Source organism: Stomoxys calcitrans, chromosome 5 (assembly GCF_963082655.1).
Source record: "Stomoxys calcitrans chromosome 5, idStoCalc2.1, whole genome shotgun sequence".
Lineage (NCBI taxonomy): Eukaryota > Metazoa > Arthropoda > Insecta > Diptera > Muscidae > Stomoxys > Stomoxys calcitrans.
Window position 1 is genome coordinate 151,030,316 of NC_081556.1, and position 25,405 is coordinate 151,055,720.

The 25,405-nt window shown below is 35.7% G+C and overlaps 1 protein-coding gene and 1 long non-coding RNA gene across 12 annotated transcripts in view; both read left to right on the forward strand.

Moving 5' to 3' along the window:
- LOC106081450 (uncharacterized) overlaps positions 1–25,405 on the forward strand; it is a 207,009-nt gene that overhangs the window by 154,424 nt on the left and 27,180 nt on the right. The window lies entirely within an intron of this gene.
- On the forward strand, positions 1,156–22,207 carry LOC131997808 (uncharacterized). The gene is made up of 2 exons (XR_009398433.1): positions 1,156–1,239; positions 21,573–22,207. It is a non-coding gene; the product is annotated as an uncharacterized LOC131997808 (long non-coding RNA).

Here is a 25,405-nt window from a genome sequence, read left to right on the forward strand (position 1 = left end):
AGTGGTTGGTTGGTGGTTTGCAAGGAAAAATCTTCGATGATTCGGCTCGTCTCGCAAGAAAAACAAACAAAAATTGTAAAATTTTGTGATTTTCATCCTAACAGACAAAAAACTTGAAAATTAAAAAATTTAATTTTTAAAAAAATTTTTTTCTTCCTATTAAATAAGCCACTATGTTTTTACTGCGAAGAAATTGATTGTCTTAGTATTTTATGATCATGCCGCAGAAAAGACGATTTTAATGACCATGAGATGATTTCGAATCCGTATAAACTAGTCAGCCTATCGCCATTATTGTAGTTTTTTTAATATAATGCTACCAGACAGTAATCCCAGCAATTGCTGACCTTGGGCAAGCATGATCTTATATGACGAGTCAAATAATATTTAACTATTTTTTTTCCTAACTCGAGCTATACATTTTTTAGGACACTTTAATTTTTGGTTAATTTTTTGCTCATTCGACGTTGATGAGTTAAAGCATTTTTACTTGCTATGTTTAAGAAAGCAACAATTACGATTAATCATCTAATCTGGCATCCCTAATACTTACTCGCAAACACTCACTCTCTCGCACTAAATTTGCGCTTGCCAAACGTCTCTTGTTAACCGGCAAGGGGGAGATTATTGCACGAATACTCTAAAACCACCCAACACTAGACGGGCAGGAAGGCACACACACAAAAATTTGATTTAAACCACAATCAGTCGTGAAACGCGCGCCAACCTGTAGTGTAGATAACTCTAAAAACATTTACCTAAATGTTATTATTAATTAAAACAACATTTTAGTTGAAATTAAATGAAAAAAACGAATTAATAAATATCAATAATATTGTAAATAAATAAATTAAAAAAAATACATACCCCTGTACCTGAAGAAAGCAAAAAATCGAAATATTTACATATTAACATAAAACAAAATCACATTCAATACTCATAGTAAACAAAAAGGTTCGTCCGTTCGTTGTTGGGTCGGTCGTTTGGTGCCAAGAAAAGAAAACACCACTTTAATTTTCTTACTTGGCCAAAATTTCTACGGTGGTGATATCAGTGCGACCTCGTAAACACCGTTATCTTCTAGCTACAAATTGGCAGTGATAATATTAATGTGCAACTGTGTGTGTGTGTTTGTGTGGCTTCTTTAAATACGTGTGTGTCTCTTCTGCTGTTCGCAGCCAAAAATATAATAAAATACCAAACCTCAGAAATAGATAACAAAACACAAAATAAATAAAAGTAAATTCTTTAAATATAAAAACAAATATCATCCATCTTCCTTCTCTTACAAACTGTTGCCGGTTTAAGGCAAATGCAAGAATTACTTGGAGTTTTTCTTATGACAGCTCCATCTGTCAAACAACAAAGTAAAACTTCCGCTATGTTGGTATAGCAAAACATACAATTAAAATGCATAACTCCCAAGATCTGTCAATCAACTTTGAAAAAAAAAAAAAAACAAAAAATGAAAGGAAAATTATATAAACTTATGCGAATTATAAATAATACGCCTGCAATTGAAAACAAGAAATTAAACTTGACCTTACGGTGGCCGGTATAATCACGAACAACACGATCGGGCACTTATTATATTATTATTGCATTTATTTCATAATTTTTTTTGCAAAACAAAACGGCATCTAAATTGAAAGAAAATCCACAGAAAGTGAATGTGAGAGTTGGAAAGAGGCAAGAAATGAGGATATCTTGTATGCGGGAGAAATTTATGTAAAACAACATCACCCATAGCTTTTTGGTATAGCCATGCAATACATTTTATGACACTGATCCTTGTACACTTAATTGATTTGTATTTGAAGTCAAAACTAATCTAGTTGAAATGATGGCAGATGGCTATAAAAGTGAAGTTGATAAACTAGAGTGTGATGGCAAAATTATTTTTTTTTGAATAACAGGTGCCTTAACTCTTGCAGCTAACCGTAGATACTAAATACACTAACTAATTCCAAAATGAATCTCAAATTAAATGTATTTGGGAATAAAGTAGCTACTTATTTAACATTAAAACATATGTTTATGAGTCTAGAGGGCAGCTCCGCATGCAAACACCCCTAAAAAGTACACAGTTATAAACGGATAAATCGGAACTTTATAACAAAGTGATTTAACTTGTATAAAGGGCGTTTTATTACCTCAATTTTTAAAATATGGAAGATTTTGGGGATGAAAAAAGCGATTTAAAAGAAAGAGAGAAAGTGGCCCAAGGTCCGCCACAGGAGGTATTTTATCGCCACTCCTATGGGTGACCACCATAAATGACCTATAACGGATGCTGTCTGAGGAGGGATTTGAACCCGTCTACTACGCAGACGATGTTATAATACTTCTAAGGGGTAAGGATCCGAACGAGCTATGCAGAAGGGTCGAAAGGGTCTTGCATATGGCATGTGACTGGGCTAAACCCAGAGGTCTCAATGTTAACCCAGAGAAGACTGAAATATGCCTGTTCACGAGGAAGACGAAGGTGGGCCAATTTAATGCACCACGTTTCCTCAATAAGACGATTTCGATATCTGACAAGGTGAAATACTTAGGGTTGATCTTGGACAGGAAACTGAATTGAAAGTGTCACATTCAGGATGGTACTGAGAAGGCTCAAATATGTTGGGCACTATGTAGACGGGCTCGAAATGGGGCCAGAATCCGACATTCAGAAGCGTACTGAGAAGGCTCACAGATGTTGGGCACTATGTAGACGGGCCGTAGGCTCGAAATGGGGCCAGAATCCGAGAATAGTCCACTGGCTCTACAGGAGCGTGATCAGACCAATACTTATTTACGACTCAGTAGTTTGGTGGACTGCTATGGAGAAAAAATGCAACATAAGGACCATAAAACAGGTTCAGAGAACATGTTGTCTTGGCTTGTATAAAGGGTGTTGGCGTAGGCGGAGCGATGAGGACCACGCCCACTGGGGCACTGGAGACTATTCTAGATATCCGGCCCATTGACATACAGATTAAGTGTGAGGCAACCACTGCGGCTATGAGACTTAAGGCGATGGGAGAATTGAGGAAGAGGTTTCCGATCGAATACCTGACATGAACCTTGAAGTCGAGTGTGCGGCACTGCTGCCATCGGCACAGTCTTGGATTGAGGGAACCCTAGTATTGCCATCTGAAAGATCATGTTACATGGATGGATCAAAGCTGGAAGACAGAGTGGGCCTGGGGGTCTACATTGAGAATCCAGGGACTGAGATCTGTTTTAGACTGCCTGACCGTAATACGGTCCTGCAGGCGGAAATCCGGGCGCTCACGGAATGCGTGATGAGGTGTGGTGCTAACGCGAGGACATCGAGTATGAAGATCTTTACCGACAGTAAAATTGGCAATAACAACCAAGACGGTAAGGACACGAACAGTCTTGCAGTGTAAGAAGAAGATTAACGCGTTCTCTGAGGATGGCAAAATCCGCATCGTTTGGGTGCCAGGCCATAACGGAGTAAGGGCGTATGAAAGGGCAGACGATTTAGCGGTGAAGGCCAGAGGACTGCCGTCAATAAACTTGGTTAACCCGAAGCCTTTCGGGTCGATGCAGTCCGAGTTAAGGGAGTGAGCGACGAATACGCATGCAACATTGTGGAACAGCGAAACGGTCGGTAGGACGGCCAAAATCCTATGGGGGGATCCAAATCGTGAGAAGACGAGACTATTACTGAAAGGAAGTAAGAAGGAGGTCAGTATAGCTATTGGTATCATAACGGGACACATAGGCCTACGAGCTCACTTATTTAAAATCGGTGCGGCAAGTGATAAGATGTGTAGGGCATGCAGGGAAGATGATGAGACATTGGAGCATTTCCTTTGTCATTGCCCGGCTTTTCCGTCTAACAGGCGCGAAAGCCACCGGCTCTTAGGTGGGGATACAATACCAGACATGAACCAACTAAGGGAGTGGTATTGAAAACTATTAAGGATTTTGTAAGTAGCCCAGAATTCCTAACTTAAAATTTTATTTTTAAAGAGGTTACTTTATATATTGTAGTTTTTGCCATAGTGGCATGGGGCGGATTAATATCTGCACCCTCTTTTCAACCTAACCTAAACGAATTTTTACTATCACCAAACTGTGGATGTGAGGGGGCTGTGACGCCGCCCAAATCCTCCCAAACAAATATAAAGATCAATCAAGACAATAAGAATCGAACCAAAAGTGTCTGCGAGTCGAGTCAAGCGTGACCTAAACATATGAGTCCAAGTTTAGTGTATGGGGGTGGTTCTATAACCAAAACCAACCAAACGAATACATAGATAACTTGGAACTCAATTGAACGGTATTTAGGAGAAGAGTTGGGACTTGAATACGATTTCGAGCCAACAGACTGGTTTTCCTTCTCACATCCAAAACATCTCAATGGACAAAAATCAATTAAGGGAAAGAAGTCTCTATTGTGAATAAAATTTTCGATTCAAATCAAATTTGGCAAAATTTTTTACACCCAGAAATATTTGTCTGCGGATATCAGCAAACACTGTCTACTGATATTAAATTAAAAATCCATTTAACATTTTTTTTAATCCATTTAAAATTTTTTAACTTCTAAACAATAATTAAGGCATTTTCTATATATTAATAAAACAAAATTGGCCAATTTTAGGGGTAAATTGTAGTCAATTTGAAAAAATGTTAAGTTATATGCTTGTTAAACTGAAAGATAGGATGGAATATAAAATTTTTTGAAATATTTAAGACATATTTGAGCTTTTTTTAACTTTTTAAAATTTTAAAACAGCAGAAAATATTTGCGGTTTTAGCAACAAATTACTGCTGTTCCATTTTCAACAGACTTTCTGCTGTTATAGCAAACATTTTTGTTGTTTGTACTAACAAATTTCTATGAGTATATAGAAATTCAATTTTGGTGAAAATTTAAAAATTAAATTTTGGATGAAACTTTTATTTTTTAAATAAATTTTAAAATTTTTACAAAAAAAAAAAAAAATAAAAAATTCCAAAAAATTCCCAAAAAAAAAATTATATTTTTTCATGAAAATCAAATTTTAAGAATACTGACACGATGAAGGCCACAACGGCGCTTAATATCCTGATTCCATTGCAGGTTATTGTCTGGCTTTAGACCATTATTCAATGCTTTCTATTCAAAGAATAGTATAGCAAAAAAACATTTAAAAGTATGCAAAAAGTGTGTTGTTGCTAAGAGCATGTGACTGGTTTCCTGTATCGCGATTTCATTTTCGACCAAGAAAAATCATCAGCAGGAGATGTCAAATGAACCATGGTGTTTTACAACTATTTACAACTTATAAATCTTATGAATCAAGTCGTCTTAAAGTACCCTGTTCAAATTCAGATGTGTGCTTTACAACTTTCTCTAGTTGGAATGGTTTTAGAGCACCATGATCCATTTGACATCTCCTGCTGATGATTTTTCTTGGTCGAAAATGAAATCGCGATACAGAAAACCAGTCAAATGCTTTTAGCAACAACACACTTTTTGCATACTTTTAAATGTTTTTTTGCTATACTATTCTTTTGAATAGAAAGCATTAAACCATGGTCTAAAGCAGGATAATATCCTGCAATGGAATCTCAATCTATGTTAAAAGAAAAAAAATTACAAAATAATTATTTGGAATTAATGTATTTTTTTATGATTATTTTTTTTTTATTTCTATTAGATTTCGACAACATTTCCACGAATAATTTACTCTAATCCTAATCTTAGATAATCATAATCAGTTTTTTATGATAAGATTTTTGTTCTGTTTTTTTTTTTTTGGTTTTCTTTTTAAATCGTAATAAATCTCTTAACACTATATTTTAACTCTAAAACATGATGTAGTACACACATATCAAAACAAATAGCCACTAGACAATGTCCACGCAAATCAAGCAGAAAATGATAACAATTTAAAAAATGATTATTCAACCGGCTATTGTGATTTTGCTTTTATTTTTGGCAATTTTCTTATACATACTCACAGCCAAAATCTTTGCATGTATTTGTTAAATTTTTTACGTTGGGGGTTCTATCTTTGGTGTAGTTTGTAGAAAAACAAAAACAAACTTCAGCTATCACTGTCATGAAACCCTGACCTTAAATTCTGTGTCAAAATTGGTGCTAAATGCAAAATAAATATATAAAGCGAAAATTATTAGATTTAGTCGCACGGCATGCCTTTTCGTTCATTCACCAGAGTAGAGTCGAAAAAAGCATAAACCAAAATAAAACCCCTCATAAAAAAAGGTAAACAGAGAAGCCCTCCAAAAAGGTTAATAAGTGTTAAGTGATGAGGATGATACAGCAACAAGTTGGTTAAATATTTAAATGAATGAGTAGCTGTTACCTCTTCTACACGTATATACCAAGCTTGTAGTATATGTATTCTGTTTTTTATATCCACCACCGAAGGATGGGGGTATATTCATTTTGTCATTCCGTTTGCAACACATCGAAATAGCCTATTCCGACCCTATCAAGTATATATATTTTTGATCACCTTAAAAATCTAAGACGATCTAGCCATGTCCGTCCGACCGTTTGAATGTCTGTTGAAATCACGCTACAGTCTTTAAAAATTAAAATATCGAGCTGAAACTTTGCACATATTTCTTTTTTGTCCATAGACAGGTTCAGTTCGAAGATGGGCTATATCGGACTATATCTTGATATAGCCTCCATATAGACCGATCTGCCGATTTAGGATCATAAAAGCCACATTTATTATCCGATTTTGCTGAAATTTGACACGGTGAGTTGTGTTAGGCTACTCGACATCCTTCTTCAAATTGGCCCAAATCGGTCCACATTTGGATATACAGGCATATAGTCCGAACTCTCGATTTAAGGTCTTGGTTCCATAAAAGGCGCCTTTTTTGTCCGATTTCGCTGAAATTAAGCACAGTGAGTTATTTTAGGCCTCTCGATATCCCTCTTGAAGATGGCCCAGATCGGTCTAAATTTGGATATAGCTGCCATATATACCGATCTCTCGATATAAGGTCTTGGCCCCATAAAAGGCGCATTTCTTGTGCGATTTCGCTGAAATTAAAGACAGTGAATTGTTTTAGACCCCTCGATCGGTCTTAATTTGGATATAGCTGCCATATGCACCGATCTCTCGATTTAAGGTCTTCGGCCCATAAAAGGCGCCTTTTTTCTCCGATTTCGTTGAAATTAAGGTCAGTGAGCCAGATCGGTCTAAATTTATATATAGCAGCTATATGGACCGATCTCTTAATTTAAGTTCTTGGGCCCATAATATGCTCATTTTTTGTCCGATTTTGCCGAAATTTTGGACAATGAGTTGTTTTAGGCCCCTCGATACCCCTCTTGAAAATTAACCAAATCGGTCTATATTTGGATATAGCTGCGTCTATATGGCAGCTAAGGGTATCGGCCAAGACCAAAAATCGCCATAAAAGGCGCTTTTTTGCCCGATTACGCCGAAATTAATGACAGTGAGTTGTTTTAGACCCCAGATCGGTCGAAATTTTGATATAGCTGCCATATAGATCGATCTCTCGATTTAAGATCTTGGCCCCATGAAAGGCGCATTAATTATCAGATTTCGCTGAAATTTGACACAGTGATGATGTTAGGCTTTTTGACATACATGTCCTATATGGGCCAGATCGGCCTATATTTGGATAAAGCTGGCAAAAAGACCAATATTGAACCAAAATTGAACAGTGACTTATATATATTAGACCACTCAAGGTCGTGCCGTTTGGTACAAATGGGACCATATTTGGACAAAGCTGCTATGGGTGCATAAATTATGCCTTTTTTACCGGATTATGACGACAGGTGATTTACATATATACCCGAGGTGATGGGTAACCAAAGTTCGGCCCCGCCGAACATAATGCCTTCTTAATTGTTTTTATACCCATAACCACAGGATGGGGGTATACTAATCTAGTCATTCCATTTGTAACACCTCGAAATATCCGTCTTAGACCCCATAAAGAATGTATATTCTTGATCGTCTTGATGTTCTGAGTTGATTTAGCCATGTCCGTCCGTCAGGCCATCTGTCGAAATTGAACGCGTAAAGCTAACCGCTTGAATTTTTGCACAGATACTTAATATTGATGTAGGGGATAGGAAATGGCTTATATGGGTTTAAATTTAGATATAGCTCCCATATAAACCAATCTCCCGATTTTACTTCTTGGACCCCCTGAAGCCGCAATTCATGTCCGATTTTGCTGAAATTTAGCATGTAGTATTCTGTTATGACTTTCAACATTTTTGTCAAGTGCGGTCTAAATCGGTCTATAATCTGATATAGCTCCCATATAAATCGATCTCCCGATTTGACTTCTTGAGCCCCTGGAAACCGCAATTTTTGTCCGACTTATCTGAAATTTTGCATGTAATGTTCTGTCTAAATCGGTCTATAATATGATATTCCCATATAAACCGATCCCCCAATTTGACTTTTTGAGACCCTGGAAGCCGCAATTATTGTCCAATTTGGCTGAAATTGAGGATGTAAGGTTTGGTAATGACTTTTATCAACTGTGCCAAGTACGGTCTAAATGGGTCTATAACCTGATGTAGCTCCAATACAAACCGACTTACAAACAGCAATTTTTATGCTATTTGGCTGAAATTTTGCGTATAGTGTTCTGTTCTGATTTTCGACTACTGTACCAAGTACGATCCTAATCGGTATATAACCTGATATAGCACCCATACAAACCGATCTCCCGATTTGACTTCTTGAACCCTTACTCGATTTGGTTGAAATTTTGCGTGTGGTGTTATGTTCTGACTTTCAACAACTGTGCCAAGTACGGTTTAAATCGTTCTAAAAACCGATATAGCTCCCATTTAAATCGATCTCCCGAGTTGACTTCTTGAGCCTTTACAAGTCGCAATTTTTATCCGATTTGGCTGAAATTTTGCGTATGGTGCAAATCGGTCTATAACCTGAAATAGGCCCCATATAAACGGATCTCCCGATTAGACTTCCACGGCCCCTTGAAGCTTAAATTTTTACCTCATTTGGCAGAAATTTTGTACTTAAACTAAGTTTAACTAAGTTCATTTGATTAAATTGTTTCCATAATCCATGGTGGTGTATACCCAAAATTCGGCACGGCTGAACTTAGCATGCTTTTACTTGTTTTTGTTTTTTGTAGTGGTACTCGTTCGTTAGACTTTGAAATTTTCAATACCTTCAATGACTTGAAATGACTAATTTTGTTCAAAATTAAATCTTATTTTGTATACCTGTTTTGCAGTTTTAACTGTTTTTGTGGAAATACATAAATCACTAAAAACAGCAAAAAGAGAATATTAAGTTATTTTATAAACCATGAAAATGGTACACTAATGAATGAATTAATGATCATTGACAGATTATGGTATGGTTACCTTAATTCATGATTGCTATAAAAAAAGAAATGCAATTTTAATGGCAGTCAAGATTTTGAATTTCAATTTCAACAGCATTCATACCTTAATCCACTTAAACAAAAGGACTTTTAGATGATCTATGCTTCTCAACAGATGGTATATGCTTCTCCGATATCACTAACACTTACATGTGATATTCAATGATTTCTATTCAACTTTATGTTTCTTTCTAATTAGAGAGCGGATACATATGCAAATATATTTTTGGTGCATCGGAAAAAATTTTAAAACACAGAAGATCGTTCATCGAATGTAGGTTTAGAAAACGTTAAGAAATATTTGCATATTTTATGCAAACTGCATATATTGCATATTTTTGCATATCTTACATATTTTTTCATATTTTGTAATCTTTTCCATATTTTGTGCATATTTTTTGATTACAAAACGGCAGATAACGAAGATGGCTTAGCCGATTTAAGCTTATTTTTGTATGTACCCTTATAATAACCTAAAAATACCCTTATAATAAAATAAAAATCTGGTGGTAACCCAAAGGATTTTGGTAGATTGGGACAATATCTGATTCAAATGTAAGGTATTTGGAAACATGTCGTCAAGACCCGACCGATGGGTATCTAAAATTTGGCTCTACAGAATACTAAGATATTACTTAGCACTAGAAAGACCAACCGGTCATATAAATTATTTTTTTGTTTTTTGTTCAATAATGTTAAATCTGATCAACTTAAATAATAAGATCATTCTATTTGGGAGCTATACTAAGATATAAACCGATCTAAACTATATTTGGCATAGATATCAAAGATCTAAACACAAAACTCATTGCGCCAAATTTCAGCCAAATCGGGTAATAATACGGCTTTTATGGGCTTAAAACCTTAAAACGGGAAATCGGTCTATATGGGAGCTGTACTAAGATATAGACCGATCTGAACCATATTCGCCACAGATATCCAGGTTCTTAACACAATTCGTTGTGCCAAATTTCAGCCAAATCGGGAAATTAATACGGCTTTTAAGGACCTAAGACCTTAAATTGGGATATCGGTCTATATGGGAGCAGTGCTAAGATATAAACCGATTTGAACCATATTCGGCACAGATATCTGAATCTTAACACAATTCGTTGTGCCATATTTCAGCGAAATCGGCCAATAAATACGGCTATTAAGTTCCTAAGACCTTAAATCGGGAGATCGGTCTATATGGGACCAATGCTAAGGTATTAACCGATTTGAAACATATTCGGCATATTCGATATTTGGGATCTAAGATATAGACCGATCAGAACCATATTCGGCACAGATACGAAAGATCTAAACACAACTCGTTATGCCAACTTTCAGCCAAATTGGGTTATAAGTAGGCTTTTATGGGCTTAAAACCTTAAATCGGGATATCGGTCTATGTGGTAGTAATGCTAAGATATAAACCGATTTAAAACATATTCGACATAGATATCAAAGATCTAAACAAAACTCATTGTGCCAAATTTCAGCCAAATCGCGTAATAAATACGGCTTTTATGGGCTTAAAACCTTAAATCGAGAAATCGGTCTATATGGCAGCTATACTAAGATATAGACCGATCTGAATCATATTCGGAACAGATCTTAACACAAATCGTTGTGCCAAATTGGATAATAAATGTGGTTTTATAGGCCTAAGACCTTAAGGCGGGAGACGGATACAAATTTGGATATAGTAGGTTCTTAGGATACTATCAGAGGAAAATGGGTTTAAAGAGGACATTTATACCCACTAAAGTACTTAGAACCCAAACCATTAAATCATTAAATGTTCTGAACGTATCTATTTTGGCTAGTACATTTTGCATATATTTTGCGTATATTTTGCATATATTTTGCATATTTTTTGCATACATCAGATATGACTTCAAAACTCGTTTTCTTACACCAAATAATGCCTAAATAATTTTTTTTTTTTCAAAATCGTTATCTATCTCTATTTCTAATATGTAAATGCATATAGAAATACTGTAACTATGGGTGGTGGATGATTCTCCAAAACCAAAATCACTCCGTATATGATTTTGTGTCCGGAACTTTGTTTGTACATTAGTAGCTGCAACAGGAGGATGGTCCACCCCCTGACAATTGTTGCGAAATTTTCATAACAGACTCTTATCAAACTCCCAATATTTGTTTTATTTAAGTTCATCTATTGGGTTACCCTAAAAGTAATTGCGGATTTTTCTTATAGTCGGTGTTGACAAATTTTTTCACAGCTTGTGACTCTGTAATTGCATTCTTTCTTCTGTCAGTTATCAGCTGTTACTTTTAGCTTGCATTAAAAAAAAAGTGTAAAAAAAGTATATTTGATTAAAGTTCATTCTAAGTTTTATTAAAAATGCATTTACTTTCTTTTAAAAAATACGCAATTACTTTTTGGGCAACCCAATACAATATAATATGTGAGAAGTTTACCCCTGTTCCCTAATGAAATGTTCAGCGACAAATTTACATTAAGTTCTATTCAGATGTTCTAGAAGGAACTGCAGTGCAAAGTGCTTAGCATTCCTATTATCTGTTACCGCATGATATCGATAACTATCCTATGCGATAACAGATAATAATAGCCGATTATTTATAATTTGCCCGGTGGAGTAGTAAAATAAGAAACAGCAAATGTCTCAATTGGTCAACTTAGCCGCTTTGGCATTGGTTCTAGACTTTCTTCTAGAATATTGATTTGTATCATTATCAATACAAATATCTACAAGTTAATCCCCCCAATATATGTGATCACTACTCCTCCAAAGAATAGAAAAAAGCCTAGGCTATGATGTCAACTCAACTATCATATGAATCTCATCTAAAATGCCTCAAGCTTAGACATTGACAAAATTAAATTCCATTGGTGCAGAATGTGCTAAAAAAACTCAAAATTAGCATTCGAAATGGAATTTTCGTATAGAAATTTAAACTCTCCAAAAATGAAAGAAATATATTACAACGTCACAAATGTCGCATAACATGCCATCTAAAGAAGCCATAAAGGCCTTCTTATATAAATAATTTTTAAAACAAATGCGGATATTCTATTAAGAGTTTATTAGACGATTATAAATCTTTTAATTTAACGTGTCGCACTTCATCCATAGAAAAAATGTTGAAATATCATATTTCAGAAATATTAGTCAAGTGTAATAGACAAAGACTTAGAGTTCTATGATTATTATTTGCTGCCATAAATTGATATTATTTTACATAACAAAAACTATTTGTCATTTATAACACATGATTAAATTTTACCAATGTATATATGTTTATATATATCACAAAATAAAAAATGAATCCTCCATAAAATTTGAATTTATAAAAAAAAACTGAAACGGCTTTTTGAGTATTTATTCAATAATCTCTTCCAAATCTCACACCAAACTTAAACTTAGTGAAATGCTTTGAAATATAAAAAAACAGGTTCGTTTGCCCCCTCTACTCTTTTTCGTGATTTCATTAACTGGGAACAAAGTCGAAAACGTTTAAACTTTGGATATTATTCAAACACACTGACATGACAGCTTATCATCATACGTTGTCGGTTAATCGAATGTGAAGTACCATAACACAAGCCTACTTGAACGTTTTCCAATGATGTACAATCAAATCTGACGAGGAATACACTTAAGAAAATTGTGTAAAAAGAGTTTCAATGAATACTCAATTTTCGATGAAAAACAAACTGCAAATGCAAATTTTTTGCCCATGAACATTCCACTAGGGAACAGGGGCAAACTTCTCACAGATCAATGAGTGTAGTCCGATTCAAGTTTAAGCCAATGGTAAGGGTCCTCCTTTTTATGGCCGAGTCCGAACGGCGTGCAGCAGCTCTTTGGAGAGGAGTTTTACATGGCTTAGTATCTCACAAATGTTGTCAGCATTAAGAGGGGATAACGACCGCTGAACATTTTTTCTGATGGTCCCGCCAGGTTTCGAACCCAGGCGTTCAGCGTCATAGGCGGACATGCTAACGATCGGATAACAATTTCGATTTCCAGTAGCTTAAGGTGTCAACTCGGATGAGAGGTTTGGGAGCTACATCAGGCAAAGAGCGATTTGGACCACAATTAGTACGGTTGTACACTGCCTATAACATGTCAGGCCAATCGGTTAAAACTTGTGTTATCTAGGGGCTCAAGATGTCAAATCAGCAAATCGATTTATATGTGAGCCAGTGTTGCCACTCAAGAAAATTATTTCCTACCAAAATTTAAGAAAAATCCTACCAAACTCGACCAAAACCTACCAAATGTTCTACAAACCAAAAATGCGGTATATGTTTTTATACTCGCCACCGGAGACTAGGCCATTTTGCCATACATTTTCTACGCTGCACATCATCTAGTACCGCAGTTATTCATAAAGGATCTAGCCATGTTCGTCCGTTTGTTTGTTGAAATCACGCTACAGCCTTATCTTCAATGATGGCCTATAACTTGATATAGCACCCTTTATACCCGTATTGTTGCCCCAATTTCTATGAACAGCCGTGCCAAGTTTGGATAAAGCTATCTCCCGACTTAAATGTTTGGGCTCAAAAATGCGCTTTTACTACCAATTTGCGTCGTTACATTGAGTTTCCTGAACCCCTCAAAAACTGTGTATGCGGCTGCTACATAGGCCTATTTTTCGATTGAAGGCTCAAAGCCGCATTTCCTACCCAGAATTTACGAAATTTGAAAGAGATCCCTTAAAACTAGTACAAGTTACAGTCAATATCAGAACTTACACCCTTTTTACCGAAATTTAAAACAGTGAGACTCCTTGTAACTGTATTTGGTCTCTCGACATCCATGGTTTTGTTCTGCACTCTTAACGAATATACACAAACGGCAAGAAGTGAATTAATTTTGAGTTATGCACTGCGGTTTTTTCAATAATTATTTTGATATTTATTTGTTTGGAAAAACCAACCAAAAATTGAGGTCAGCCTACCAACCTACCAAGAGATTTAAAACCTACCAGTTTTGGTAGGAACCTACCAAAAACGGCAGCACTGATGGGAGCTACATCAGGTTTTACACCGTTTTGGACTATACTTGTCACGATTTTTGGAAGTCATAACAGAACTTTATGTGCCAAATTTCACTCAACACGGATAACAATTGTGCCTTCTGGGAGCTCAAGATTTCAAATCGAGAAATGGGTTTACATGGGAGCTATATCAAATTATGGAACGGTTTTGAATCATATCAGAACTCTACATGCAAAATTTCAGCAAATTGGATAATAGTGGCTCAAAAAATCATTTCGAAAAGGCACTTTATATAGAAGTTATATCCAAATCTGAACCCATATGGCCCATTTGCAATACCCAACGACCCATATCGATAAGAAGTATATGTGCAAAATGTTGAGTGGCTAGCTTAACGCGTTTGACCGCTATCGCGATTTCCACAAACGACAGACGGACGAACATTGCATGACTTATAATGTCAAGACTAGATGTTACAAACGGAATGACCAGATTAGTATACCCCCCATACTATACATATATACATCCTACGAGGCCACCGTAATGCATAGCTTAGCATGTCCGCCTATGACGCTGAACGCCTGGGTTCGAATCCTAGCAGGAATATCAAAAAATTGATGGCGACATTTGTGAGGTACTTTGCCACGTAAAAACTTCTCCCTAAATAGGTGTCGCTCTGCGGCACGCCGTTCGGACTCGGCTAAAAAGGAGGTCCCTTATCATAGAGCTTAAAATTTAATCGAACAGCACTCATTGATTTGTGGGAAGTTTGCCTCAGTTCCTTACTGGAATGTTCATGGGTAAAAAGTAAAAGTAAAAATCAGTTTCTATCACAAAATTAATTGATCCGATGCATTTTTTAATTGAAATTGCTTCAATCACGTAAATGATAATATCAATCACCGTTTTTGAAAAAGTAATTGCAAACATTTTTAGTTAAAATAAGTAAATGCCTGGGTCGTTTTCTTATATAGCCTCCACCGGGTCGGTCCGTATCTTATATACCCTCCACGATGGATTGCATTTGTCGAGTTCTTTTCCCGGTATCTCTTTTTAGGCAAACAAGGGAAAAACAAGTAAGAACGTGCTAAATTCATCCGGGCCGAATCTTATTTACCCTTCACCATGGATCTCGCTTGTCGAGTTCTTTGCGCGGTATCTCTTTTTAGGCAAACAAAGAATAATGAATAAGAATTGTTATGGTATTGGAGCTATATCAAGTTGTGGTCCAATTCGGACCATGAATGAATTGAATGCTGAACATTGTAGAAGTCATTGTGTAACATTTCAATCCATTCGGATAAGAATTGCGTCTTGTAGGGGCTCAAAAAGCAAAATCGCCGTGATACAAAATTTCTGCCAAGTCGGATGAGAATTGCGCCGTCTAGAGGCCCAAGAAGTCAAGCTCCAAGATCGGTTTATATGGCAGCTATACCAGGTTGTAGACCGATTTCGACCATACTTCGCACAGTTATTGAAAGTGATACCAAAACACCACGTGCAAAATTACAGCCAAATCGGATAAGAATTGCTTCCTCCAAAAGCTCAAGAAGTCATGATCCAAGATCGGTTATATGACAGCTATAACAGGTTATGAACCGATCTGACACTTAGCACAGTTATTGAAGGTGATACGAAAACACCAGGTGGAAATTTTCAGTAAAATCTGATGATATTTGCGCCCTCGAGAGGCTTAAGAAGCCAAGACCCAAGATCGATTTATATGGCAGTTATATCAGGTTATGAACCGATTTGAACCATAATACTGTTAGTTGTTGAAAGTGATACCAAAACACCACTTGCAAAATTTCAGTCAAATCGGACGATAATTGCGTCCTCTAGAGGCTTAAGAAGTCAAGACTCAAGATCGGTTTATATGGCAGCTATATCAGGTTATAAACCGATTTGAGCCATACTTAACCCAGTTGTTGAAAGTGATACCAAAACACCACGTGGAAAATTTCATATTGCGCCCTCTAGATTCTTAAGTAGCCAAAACCCAAGATCGGTTTATATGGCAGCTATATCAAAACATGGACCGATATGACCCATTTACAATCCCAACCGACCTACACTAATAAAAAGTATTTGTAAAAATTTTCACGAACCTAGCATTGCTTGTTCGAAAGTTAGCGTGCTTTCGACAGATAGACAGACGGACGGACGGACTAGTTCGACTTAAAATGTCATGACTATCAAGAATATATATAATTTTTGCGGTCTTAGACGAATATTTCGAGGTGTTCCAAACATAATAGCGAAATTAGTATACCCCCATCCTATGGTGGAGGGTATAAAAACGAATTATCATGCTTTTGGAGTTATATTCCATGGGGCTTTCATTTGAGGGCCACTTTTTTGTTTTAATCTCCTCCAGAAATGTCCACAATATGGCCAACAAAGTTTACACAAATGTAGGCCTCCATTGTGTGGGTGTATTTTTCAGCTACCGAAAATCTGATTACATGGTGAAATAGTACTCCCCTTACCTTTCCATACATATCAAAATTTTGAAAAATTCCTTCCAGAGATGTCCAAACTGAGGTTCGCTTGTTCATTCAAAAATATTGAGATATCTCGATTTCTATAACGAGTTCAGTCAACATAAACGCATTGACGAATTCTGCTCCCTTGGGGTTTTCATTTGAGGGCAACTTTGGTTTTTTTCAGAAATGTCCAAAATGTGGCCCGCAATATGAATATAATGAATATAAAATTTTGACGAATTTTTTTTTAATTGAAATTTTTTGTAAATGCTTTATTTTTTAAAGTGTATTAAAAACAAAAATATGGTCATGCCCCAACATGTTGGTGGAGTTTTAAATTTAGTTTACTTTTTCTTTTTTAAAGTCAGCTTTTTCAATGATCTGAAGATGATCAAGATGGTCACATTATCGATAAATGATCGTTGTAGTTCAAACATTTTGTCTTTCGTACAACAGTTTGTACCTACTTGGGAATTGGTTTTGTAAAGATAAGCCCAACATTAAATTATGTTAATTGACATCTTCACGTTAATCTGTTTAGACACTTGGCTAGCTATCAAACTTTAATCAAAAGAGTTTAGCTAAAACGATAATGAAAGTCTATGGCAATGACAATGTCTGAACAGCAATAAAATGGCCATATTAAATGACTGAGGGCTCACCATTCCTACAGTTGTCACATTGATAGGAAAATGAACATCATAGTGGTACTAGCGTGACCTTAAGGCGGTAACGTAGATTTCTGAATGAAAGGTGACTTTTCAAATTTAAAAATTTTCTATTGCCATAGACCGATTAATGAAAAGGGGAATTGTTATGGTTATAGTGAAATGTGACATTTCATACATGAAAATTTTCAAAACCTTGAATTTTACATATAAAGCCATTTAAATTAGAGTTATTACCAACAAAGTAGCTTTAATCACCCTAAAATATGGTGAATGTTAAAGGGATTGGCACATGAAGACTATTCAATCTTCAGATTAATGTTCCCATAGGCCTAAAGTTCAGCTCTATGACAAGTCATAATTTATTACGATATGGGCATAAATAATGAAGTTTTTAAAACAATTTTTACACCTATTTTTTAATTTTTCTATTATTGCTATTGTTTTTGTTTTTTTTTGTGACAAGCCATTACAACTATCAGAATTTTAAAATTCCATCCATTTGATAGGAGGGGGGTTTTGCTGGATTTAGTTTTTCTTTTGTCCAATCACCCAAATGAAATGCACATAAATTTCAGTTTCATTCACAACAGAATTGTATGCATTTCAAAAAATCCTCCATGTAGGTAGGTTTTAATCTGCCGCAGACAATGAAAGTTAGGCAAAGAGTGCAGTTTTTCCATTTGTTGGAGGTCGTTGGGTTTGTTAATGCAAGTGTGCCATACTCTACTTAATTTAATATGAAATTTTATTTCATTCAGTCTCATTTTCTATTAACTTTTAAAAATGTTTTATAGTTAATTGTTATGACATTAAATGGTTGCATTGAAGTATTTTTCGAAAACAAAAAAAAAACCCATATTATTATCATCCATAAACATTGCATAATTCTTGAATATACATTTCATGTTTGATCAGTTGCAGTATAAGCGTTAGCACCTGGCCATAAAGTTAATGTGGAGAAATAATTGTTAATATTATATATTTATAACTAAAATTTAAGAATTGTTTTAGATGAACTATTTGTTTTTTAATGAATAACTAAATAATGAATAGCTAAATAACTTTTTTACATTATCTTATTATTTAGGATCTTCATTTCATTCATTTCATTTTATCCATAAAATTGATTTTTTCTATTTTAAGCTAGCGATGAAGACATTCAGTCTACGGGTCTCGTTCAGATCCACCCTAATTATTTTTTTTATTGGTTATCTACTTTCAAAATCATATTTCAAAGCTACCACCCTTGTGACAGCACATTTTTAAAGATCCGCAAGTCCTTCCTGTGTCTATCCCAATTGGAGGGCAAATGTGTACTCTACTACCAAAGACCTTTTATTGCAGTTCTATTCTATCATGATCAGCCTTTCATATATTGTTATACCCTACCCCCATATACTAATTTCGTCATTCTGTTTGTAACTCCTCGAAATATGCGTCTGAGACCCCATAAAGCATATATATTCTTGTTCGTCATTTTAAGTCGATCTAGCCATGTCCGTCCGTCTGTCTGTCGAAAGCACGCAAACTTACGAAGGAGTAAAGCTAGCCGCTTGAAATTTTACACGAATACTTCTTATTAATGTAGGTCGGTTGGGATTGTAAATGGGTCATATCGGTCCATGTTTTGATATAGCTGCCCTATAAACTGATCTTGGATCTTGATTTCTTGAGTCACTAGAGGACGCAATTCTTATCCGATTTGGCTGAAATTTTGCATGAGGTGTTTTGTTACGACTTCCAACAACTGTGTAAAATATGGTTTAAATTGGTCCATAACCTGATATAGCTGCCATATAAACCGATCTTCGATCTTAACTTCTTCAGCATTTAGAGGTCGCAATTATTATCCCATTTGGCTGAAATTTTGTGCAACGACTTCTCTCATGAACTTCAACAGACGTGTTAATTATGGTCTGAATCGGTTTATAGCCTGATACAGCTCCCATATGAACCGATCTCCCTGTTTTATTTCTTGAGCCCCCTAAGGGCGCAAATTTGATTGGAATTGGCTGAAATTTTAGACAACGACTTCTACTATGGTCTCCAAAATTCAGTTCAACTATGGTCCGAATCTATCGTCCGATTCGGATATTAAAGCTCCAATATCATAGCAATTATTTTCTTGTATCATATGTTTGCCTTAAAAGAATTACCGGGAAAAGAACTTGACAAATGCGATCCATGGTGGAGGGTATATAAAATTCGGCCCGGCCGAACTTAGCACGCTTTTACTTGTTATTATTTTGATTTATTTTATTGTATTTTTTTTATACCCACCACCGAAGAATGGGGGTTTATTCATTTTGTCATTCCGTTTGCAACACATCGAAATATCCATTTGCGACCCTATAAAGTACATTTATTCTAGATCAGCGTAAAAATCTAAGACGATCTAGCCATGTCCGTTCGTCTGTTGAAATCACCCCATAGTCTTTAAAAATTAAGATATTGAGCTGAAACTTTGCAAACATTCTTTTTTTGTCCATAAGCAGGTTAAGTTCGAAGATAGATTATATCGAACTATATCTTGATATAGCCCCCATATAGACCGATCCGCCGATTAAGGGTCTTAGGCCCATAAAAACCACATATATTATCCGATTTTACTGAAATTTGGGAAAGTGAGTTGTGTTAGACCCTTTGACATCCTTCTTTAAGTTTGCCCAGATCGGTCCAGATTTGGATATAGCTGCCATATAGACCGAACTCTTGATTAAAGGTTTTGGGCCCATAAAAGGCGCATTTATTGTCCGATGTCGCTGATATTTGAAAAAGTGAGTTGTTGTAGACCCTTCGACATCCTTCTTTAAGTTTGCCCAGATCGGTCCAGATTTGGATATAGCTGCCATATAGACCGATCCGCCGATTTAGGGCCTTATGCCCATAAAAGACACATTTATTGTCCGATGTCGCTGAAATTTGGTGCAGTGAGTTGTTTTAGGCCCTTCCATATCCTTCTTCAATTTGGCCCAGATCGGTCCAGATTTTAATATAGCTGTCATATGAACCGATCTCTCTATTTAAGGTTTTGGACCCATAAAAAGCGTATTTATTGTCCGATGTCGCCGAAATTTGGGACAGTAAGTTAAGTTAAGCCCCTCGACATACTTCTGCTATATGACATAGATCGGTCCAGATTTGGATATAGCTGCCATATAGACCGAACTCTTGATTAAAGGTTTTGGGTCCATAAAAGGCGCATTTATTGTCCGATGTCGCTGATATTTGAAAAAGTGAGTTGTGTTAGGCCCTTCGACATTTTTTTTTTAAGTTGGCTCAGATCGGTCCATATTTGGATATAGCTGCCATATAGACCGATCTCTCGATTTAAGGTGTAGGACCCATAAAAGGCGAATTTATAATGCGTGTACCACCGTGTTTGTCTTCAAAAGACTTCATTGCTGAAGCTTCTTAATCCATACTGACAACATGACCTAGCCAACGCAGCCGCTGTATTTTGATGCGTGTAACTATGCTATCGTCGTCATACAGCTCGTGGTTCATACGTCACCTATATTCTCCATTATCCCAAACTGGTCCATATATTTTACGAAGAATCTTTAACATTAGTATTTGGTCCAAATCGGAACATATTTCGATATAGCTGCTATGGGGCATAAGGTATGCATTTTTCACTGGATTTTGACGAAAGGTGGTTTACATATATATCCGAGGTGGTGTGTATCCAAAGTTCGGCTCGGCCGAACTTAATGCCTTTTTACTTTATTATTTTGAATTATTTGTGGTTTTTTACAATTTATTATACCCTACACCACTACTGTGGTACAGGGTATTATAACTTTGCATTTGTTTGTAACACCCAAAAGGAGGAGAGAAGCTAATAATTACCTTAAGGACAGTTCATTTTATATAACATTCTTAATTAATATTGCTTATAAGTTGAAATAACCTTAAATCAAAAGTTTACAAATTACAAATCATTAAATGCAATTCAAACACTTTACTAACTTTTATTAAATGTAAAATACATTACGGGCCATAATAATTCATTTTCGTTATTAAACAATCAACGAGGTAATGAACCATTGACGTCACCTCTGATCATGGCCATAAAACGGCAAACTCGAAATGGCCACACATCCAAGCCATAATTGGTCTGAGACAAGTCTTAAACGTCATTAACGTAAATGTAAATAAAAAAAAATAAAAATAAAAGTTCAATGCAATAAAATTGCAAAAAAAAAGAAAATAAAACACACATGAAATAAAACCAAATATGTGCGAACATCATGTCCAGTTAGCAGCAATCGTGTTATCATAATTATGGCCAAAATAAATAAAATAACGGCAAATGCAAACATTTATGCCAAATACAAACAGGCTTTCATAAATTAAAATCAGCATATGATAGCAAATTTATTTAAACAAATTGAAAATGGAAATTAATACGAAAAAATAAAAGTAAATACTCGCAAAGGTTTGCCATGCCATGATACGCCACAAATAATTTCCTTGACTTGCAAACATGGAAATGACGAATTTTCCCCTACCAAAACAAAAAGTTGTTAATGAAAACTAAAAACGCTTAAACCGCCAAGATATACCAAAGGAAGCCACACAACACCAATTAGCATGGAAACAATGTTAAAAAAAATTTTTTGGTTTTAAATTTTAGTGAAAAAAATTTGCGTGCAATAAACAAAAACAAACCAAAGAAACAAAACCATGGAATTCCTCAAATTAGTGTAAAAATCAAACAAAACAATTACAAAAAAAATTAATCGCCTAACATGCTACAAAATTTGTGATGCCGCCTTTGACCGGCTTTGGCCACTTTCCATAGCCCTCGTTATCTTCACTATTAGAACCAACACTTTTCCTCTGCTGCTGCTGTTGCTGCCCATCATTCCTCGCCTTCGTCCAGCTGTTGACCAGCCCAACATGGACTTTATGTTTGGCCTGGTGACGGGCATATTTGGAATTGTGGTAGCTTTTGCATTGTTTGTAGTGCATGTTTTAAAAGTAAATTTAGGTAAATTCACTATTTAAGTTGTATATATATAAGTCGTATTATGCTTTTGTTTAACTTTACCATACGTAGCGATTCCTCCTTAAATATCCAACCCCCAGCTATAGGTAAACGAAACTAGGTGACAAAAGCAAAACAAAAGCAATATTACATATCTTCATTATAAAATAAAATGTAGATAGAAACGAGGAAGTTATGATATGAATGGGGAAACCCCATAACACCTTGACAATTAAATTTTGACAACATTTTCCGTAAAAGAGAAATTTTCACAAAACAAAAAAAAGGAAAATTTAGCGTTCATGACAATTTCGATATAATAAAATTTCAATAAAAATATTAGGAAAATAAAATTTCCGCTTCGATCTTCTGCGCTCATTTTGGTGTCAGAGATTAACACCAAGTTTCGAGGTGTCTCCCACTACTTGATCTTTCCATCGGACTTTTGGTCGTCCCGGTTTGCGTGTACCACCGTGTTTGCCTTCAAAATACTTCTTTGTTGGAGCTTCTTCATTCATCTGACAACATGACCTAACCAACGCAGCCGTTGTATTTAATGTGTGTAACTATGCTATCGTCGTCATACAGCTCACACAGCTCGTGGTTCATACCTCGCCTATATTCTCCATTAACGCAAACTGGTCCATATATTTTACGCAGAATCTTTCTCTCAAATACTCCAAGCACTGCCTCATCTGCTTTCACATGTACCCATGCTTCGGAACCATCTAACTGCACGGGTAGTATCAGTGTGAATGTGTGTTGTGAATGCTATTTGGAAGTGGAAACGAGATAGCGAGCTAGTATCACCAGTGCGGGAGTTTTGGGTTCGACAGACCAGAGTTTCGTCGCTATAAAACAAACAAACAAACAGACCCCACCCCTTACCCTTATTTTCAAAAACGCCACATCTCGGAGATGAGTGGAGAGATTCAAGCGATGTTTTGTTTGCACACTTATTATAGCCCAAAAACAATTTAGTGTGGGGTGGTTAAGGGGTCTGCCCCACCCCTAAAGACCGCCAAATGGATATATAGACCAATCATGAAGTATGAGATTCAAATGAAAGGTATTTGGGAATAGAAAGAAATTTGAAATCTAATTTTTGGTCAAAGTGTTTGGAAGGGCGCCCTACCCTGAAAATACTCCCAAGGTGGACATATTTACCACCACGGCAATATAGGGCACAAATAAAAATGTGAGATAACGAAAAACTAAAAATTTAAACAATTTTTTTGAAAATCAAATTTTGAAGAAATTTTCTAAGAAACTCTAATTTTCCAATTTTTGTTTGTATCTCTTTCGAGACAAGCTCAATGATCGGAGATTTTCTTTGCAAAGCCAGAGCAACACACACCAAACACTATGGGACGCGTTTCGTCTTTGGTTAGAAGGCTTTTTAACCATATTAGGTGTGATGGCTTCAAGGGCTGTGAGTTGGTATGTTGTATTTGAATCATATATATTGCGAAAACGCCTCTATAATGCAATTACCACAATAACCAAGCTCAAAAAACGTGTCAATTAGCTGTACTTTTTACCAATGCATGTGTTTTCGTGTAATGACAGACTTTTTTCTGCGACAATTACACTACTTCCATGGTGCACATGATTCTGTCCATCTGTTGGAAGTTGTAGTAATGCCTTCGAATTGCAACAAAATTTCTTATGAAAATCAAATTTTGATGAAATTTTGTATAAAAACCTTTTTTTTTTTTTTTTTTTGTGGAAATCAAATTTTATTAAAAATGTTTTGTAAAAACTTTCTATGAATTTTAACTTTAGCCATTATATTTTTTTTCAACGAAATTATAAAAATTATTTTTATATCCTCCATCATAGGATGGGGGTATATTAAGCTAATCATTCCGTTTGTAATATTTCGGAATATTGATAAGAGACCCTTTAGAGTATATATCCATTGTTGATCGTCTCGACATTCTAAGTCGATCCGTCCGTCTGTGGAAATCACGATAGCGTTCGAACATGTGGAGCTAACTACTTGAAATTTTGAAAACAGACTTTTTATTGATGTAGGTCGCTGGGGATTGCAAATAGGTCATATCGTTTCATAAAGCGATTCTTCGACATGAGGGCGCAATTTTATCCGATTTGACTGAAATTTTGCACAATAATTTCTACCATGATCCCCAACATTCTTGTTAAGTATGGTCTGAATCGGTCCATACCCTGATATAGTTCCCATATGAACCAATCTCTGGAATGTCCTTCTTGGGCCTCTTAGATGTCCAATTTTTATCCGACTTGGATGAAATTTTCCGCAATGACATTTGCTATGACCTTCAACATTCGTGTCAAGTAAAGTCAGAATCAATTCATAACCTAATATAGCTCCCATATAACAATTCCTCGATTTGAATTCTTGAGCAACCACGGATATCAATTCTCATCTATTTATTGTCTAGCTACCTATTTAGAAAAATCGTGCAAAAAGTTGACATAAGCGATCCATGGTGGAGGGTATAAAAGATTTGCAAATATTTTTTTGCCAAAATTAGTTTTTTATAAAAACTAAGAAAATTCTTATGCGTTTTTTTTTTGCTAAACTTCGCATTAATATATGAAGCTATATGATATCAAAATTTGAAGCCTGGTGCCCCCCCGAGATGAAAAAATTGAAAATTAAGACTCAAGAATAAGGTATATAAAAAAATGACTTCTATCTATCTGATACCAATATTTGGGACAAGTTGAAGGGAAGGCTAACCCATTCCCTAAAAACTCCCCGTCCACCATGTCAATATTCTTTAAAAATCGAATTACTCACTTATCTGATAATTACATTTCTACAACATTTTCTATGGAAATAAAAATTTTACCAAATGTTTTTTTTGAAAATGTTACCCTCCACAATTTT